This window comes from Microtus ochrogaster, linkage group LG5 (assembly GCF_000317375.1).
Source record: "Microtus ochrogaster isolate Prairie Vole_2 linkage group LG5, MicOch1.0, whole genome shotgun sequence".
Taxonomy (NCBI): domain Eukaryota; kingdom Metazoa; phylum Chordata; class Mammalia; order Rodentia; family Cricetidae; genus Microtus; species Microtus ochrogaster.
In genome coordinates this window covers 64,579,059-64,584,931 of record NC_022031.1, presented here as the reverse complement: position 1 = coordinate 64,584,931, position 5,873 = coordinate 64,579,059, and positions in this window count along the sequence as shown.

Below are 5,873 nucleotides of genomic sequence, written 5' to 3'. Positions count from 1 at the left end.
TATATATATAAAATCTTGGATGGAACATCTCCCTTTCGTCCCTTGACAAAGTCCTGGAAAACTAAGCTGTAGCCAAACATGTGAATGGCTCAGTCCTAAAGAGCAGGAAAGAGAGGCTGGTGCAGACAACAGAACAGCAAGGCCAGCACATTCTCAGCTATCCGTTAGCCCTAGAGGTGAGTCGGGCAGGGGTGGGAGGCAGACAGAGGAAAAGCATCTTTCTGAGCTCGTCCCACACTTGACTTGGTTGTGAACAGAGGTCACACAGCCATGAGAACTGCTTGTTAAAATGCTAACATGCTATTTACAAAACTGTGACACACTGTTCTGAAGACACCAGCGGCCACTTCTGGGAACAGAATCTAAGTGTGCGTAGATAGACTGTGACAGGAGTGAGTGTTCTCGTTAGGAAATGACTGTAGACAACTTGTGCTTCACCATAGGCAAGCAGGAGTGACCTAAACAAAGATTACCAACTGCAAAAGTCACCTGGGAGTGACAGAGCATGCAAGTCAGACTTTCTCTTCCTTCCTTTTTATGAAGCTACACATGCTGTTTATGCCATGTTCTGAATACTCTTTTTCTATTTAACTACATTCACCAATTCCATTCCCCAATGGCAGATGCTCCACACTTGGCAAACTGTGTGGGCAATTGAAAGATTTGTTTACCTTTGCTCTGGAGTTCTGTGACACTTGTTCCTGCATTTCTGTGTTGAGAACAGAAAGAAAATAAATACATAATACAGAGAATCAACAACTATTACCTCAAAAATAGGCTGGCTTGATTTGTGATTTCCCTTAACTGCAATTAAATACTTTTTATATTAGTGAATGCCAAATGAGTGCAATGGACCAAGAGAAAATATAGGAAACAAATGCTAAAAGCTGCCATGTGGCAGTCCCAGATGTATTTGGATATAATCATTAACTTTGTTCCCCTAGATTTTGCAGGGAAAAAGGGTCTTACTCTCTCACATTATTCAGAACCCTTGAAAATTAAGTTGCTGTCAAGTGAGTTCAGCTCAAGATATGCATTTGAAATATGTGGACAAGGAATGGGAATTTAGAGCTGAGTTGAGGCATTTCCTCTATTTTTCAAAACATAGTCAGCTTCATTTTCTGAAGAAAATTGTTGCTAACATGGGACAGGAACTTTTCAGTCTATAATCTATGGCTTTATAAAGACGTTTGTTCCTTTGAGGCTGTGATTTCAGCAATTCCATTTTTAATCCGTGTAGGCCAGCTGAATTTTCATATCGATTTTAAGTTTCCAGGCACAGTATATCATTGTTTGGAGCACTAAAATCTCGTCCTCTCCATCACTGTGATACCTTTTGACTACTGAAAACTCAACCAAACCCACAAAGGGCTCCAGCTCAGATCCTCCCAAAATAGTATACAAAAGATCAGTATGACTTAATAATGCATTTTCTTAATGTTTGAATTTTTATTGATGGATATATATTTATATATACATGCATATTTGTGAGTGAAATATATATAGGTAGATATAAAATGTTTCTTCAGCTTACTTTAACTGTGATAAACATTCCTTTCCAGAAGAACATGACACATTGTGTGTATGTGCGAGTGCATGAATGTGTGTGTGTGTGTGTGTGTGTGTGTGTGTTTACATACTACATGTGAGCATGTGCCTTCAAAATCCAGAAGACACTGGATCCCTTGGATCTCAACTTAGAGGTGGTTGTGAGCTACCTGACGTGTGAATACTGGGAACAAAGCTGAGGTGTTCAGGGAGAGCAGTACCCACTCAACTTCTGAGACTTCTCTTTAGCCCCAGGAAACACCCTTTGAAATGGCTGGTGTCCATATGATCTCAAAATACATGATTTAGTTTATCGTAGGAGATTCTGGTTACATTTTGGGGGTCACTTGGTTCACCTTTCAATTCTTCTGCCAGGTTTTATCTTTGTAACAGAGGAGAATGATCTCAATGGGACTTCAGGAAAGAATGCATACCCAGGACATAGATACTTTAAATGGATATTTGTTATATAACTTTTACTGTTTACTATGACTTCCACATTGTGATTTGTAGATTATTTTATATGTTTGCATCACATATTTGCACTAAAATTGGGCTTGGGCTATTCCTAGTTTGTTTTATAAGTAGAAACAAATAATTTGGAATTGAAATTAAATTCTAGATTCACAGGAAAAGAATGAAGGCTCAAGGAGTTTCCAATAGACATGGCAGATAACACTGATGCATTTCATAACTTGTTAAGTTTTTAATCATCTGTGTTAAAAGGTTATTGAAGTAGTTTCAATATTTAAAATGTATGTATTTCCTCAAGGTATGTATTCACTCATAAGTGGATATTAGATGTAAAACAAAGGATGACCAAGCTACAATCCACAATCACAGAGAATCTAGGTAAAAAAGGCAGACCTTAAAAGGGACACACACGAAAGGAAAATAATTAAAATCTCCTAGGTAAAATGGGAAGGGAAAAAGGGAAGGGATGGGGAATGGGAACATGAAGGATCAAGAAAATTGAGCTGGGGAAGGGATGGAGGGGGAGAGCAATGATGAGATATCTCAAGAGAGGGATGCATTATGTGACTAGGGAGAAACCTGGTGTTAGAGAAATTCTCAGGAAACTACAAAAATGACCCCAACTAAGAGTCCTAGAAATAATGGAGAGGATGTCTAAACTGGCCTTCCCCTTTAATCAGATTGGTGACTACCTTAATTGTCATCATAGAACCTACATACAGCAACTGATGGAAGCAAATGCAGTGACCCACAGCCAAGCACTGGACTGAGTTCCTGGAATTCAGTTGAAGAGAGGAGGAGGGATTATATGAACATTGCAGGGAGGGGGATCAAGAGCACAATGGGGAAACCACAGAGACAACTAACCTGTGCTAGCTGGAGTTAGTCCATAGACTATGGACTGACAGTTGGTGAACCCTCATGGGACCAAATTCGACCCTGTGAATATGGGTGGCAGTGATGTAGCCTGATCTGTTGGGAGGGCTTCTGCGCAATAGCACCAGGTCCTATACCAGGTGCATGAACTGGATCTTTGGAACCCAATGCCCATAGCAGGATACCTTTCTCAGCCTTGATATGAGGTGAGGGCATTTGTCCTCCCTCAACTTGGTATGCCAGACCTTGTTGACTCCCCAAGGAAGGCCTTATCCCATCTGAAAAGTGGATGGGGTATGAGAAGGAATGGAAATAAGATCAGGAGAAGGGAAGGAAGGGGCAAATGGTGTTGTTATTGAACATGAAAAAAAATTAATAAAAAGATATGAAAAAAGAAAAAAGAACTCACTGGAAAAAAGACAAATTTCTAAATTCTAAAGTAATATTTTTACTAATATATAACTGTAAAACGTATTAGGGACTTTTATGTAAAATGCGGATTAAAAGCATCAACTAAATACCTTTTTAAAAAAGGTATGTGCTTCCTCATTTACATAATAAAGTTGAGACAACACTATAAAATAGGCCACAGGTGAATATTTTATGCTGTGAATTAGGTCTCTTGGTTATATCATTCATATAGCATATACATATATGTGTGTATACAGATATATATATATATATATATTATATATAGTATTACATTAGCACTAATACTACTCACAAGGAATTTAAGTTTTAGAAAGTCCTATTGCCACGATAACATATTCACAGAAAGCACAAAGGGCAATTGTGTTTAGAAGACCACAAAAATAATTAAAATATGTATGTTTTCATTTGGTCTTAACAGTTACTTTCTAGTGCTGTGAGTAACCTTGTAACCAAAACTTAATTGGGTAAACGGGGTTTATTGAAATTTACAAGTTTTAGTCCATCATGGAGGAAAGCCAGAACAAGAGCTCAAGACAGGAACTTCGAAACAGTAGCTGAAGCAGAAAAGAGGAGTTCTACTTACCATCTTGCTTTTTGTTATAAAACCCAGAGTCACCTGCTGAAGAGTGGCACCGCTCACAGGGGTCAAAACCTTTCCTGTCAGTATTTTCCAAAAAAATGTCCCACAGACTTGCCCTTGGGCCAATCCAGTATCATGAATTCATCAACTGATGTCCCTCTTCCCAGATGATTCTAACGTGTGCCAAACTTAGGAAAAGCTAACTACCTACTAGTTTATTATCTTCATTGGGACTTAGTGGGGACACTGCCCATATGATATAAAATGACAGAGGTACTATTTTTGCATTGTTTGTCTTTGCCAAAAAGCATCTCTCTGTGCCTCTTTTAAATAGCATTTCAAAGTCACATGCTAGTCTCACCTGAAGTATCACTCGCTACACAAAGTAAGATTTTATTACTCCAAAGGCAGAACTTGCTTGTGCTTTGTTCACCCAAGTTGAAGAATGTTAAATACCGAAAGCTATTAGTCTTATCACAAGTGTAATCAACATCACCCTCTGAGAGGAGCCACGCTTGTATCATCTGAGTTTCTTCCTTCCATGAAGCGCTATGCATGAAAAGAATGTAACAGTCATAGTACCATAACTGTAAAGGGAAGGGTGGAAATGCCCCAAATAAATTAGTTGTTCCTGAAAGCCAATCCATTTCACATATTTCTTCTAGCACCTGACAATACTGTGTATGCTCTGGGGGTCAAATGGACGGGCTTCCAAACAGTTTGCTTGGCTTCACTCACTGATGCAGACCTTACTTCCTGCAGGAGTGCAACCTGCCTTGCCCCTACTCTCTTCATCAGTAAAATAGTTCTGTATTAGTCAAAGTGGGCTATGTTTCACTGTGGTGACAAACTAGTAGAAATTTCAGCCTACATTTCAACATCATGATCTTCATGATGAATCCTGATGGAAATGAGTGATTCTCCAGTCAACAAAGCTGCTGCATGATGACTCACCCAGATCACCCTGTCCGGTGGCAACCACCGTGAAATAATTTCTCTAGAAATCACCTCTTGTTTCCTTTGCTTTGATTTAGAAATAACACAGATTCATGCATTTCAATCTACTGGGGAAAAACTAGCTGTTGAATTTGAGAAAGGGAAGTGACCCCAGGTCTTCCTGCTGTAGATTACTCGTTATACGGATAGGTGGACATTACAAGGTCAATCTTTTTTGGTATCATAAGTGAATATAGGACAAGAAATACATTTCTTCCCCGTTTCACCTCTAACTTTCTTAATTTGTGTCTTATCTTTTAGTTATTAGGCTAAAGACTTATAGATCTTTGTTACCTTTTCAGTGAACCAGCCCCTTGTTTCATTGATTTCTTTCATTCTTTTCCATTAACTTCTGCCCTGACACTTCTTTTCATCCACGGCTTTTGAGTTTTGCTTGTTCTTAATTTCCAAAAATCTTGAGATCCATCGAGGTACTAATCTGAGAATTCTCTGATTTTTTTAAAAGACTCATAGAATGGACACTGAAGTAAGAACCAGAGTAAATAGTTCAGAGCATTTAAGTATCAAAGCATTGATTTTTATTAAATTTTTTTTGAGAATTTCATATGAAAATGCTGTGTTTACATCATTGCCACTCCTTTCTTCTCTACTCCACCTCGTCTTTAATTACTCCAACTCCTTATCATGTTCATGTGTTGTTACTAAGTAGTAGTAGTAGCTGCAGGATATTTGATTGCACTGTGAAACCCTGAAACTGTGTTAATAAAATCAGCCTTGAATCAGGGGCAGAGACAATGACTAGTTGACAAGAATGAGCAATAGGGAGTACAGAAGACCCAGGAAGATGAATAGAGAGATGTTCAAGAATGTGTAGGGAGGGACTTAGAGATTCAGTCATTTTGGTTTGGGATGAAGGGAGGGACATTCTATTGCTGGCCCTCTGACCAAAAGGAAAGTATATTATTATTATTATTATTATTATTATTATTATTATTATTATTATTAT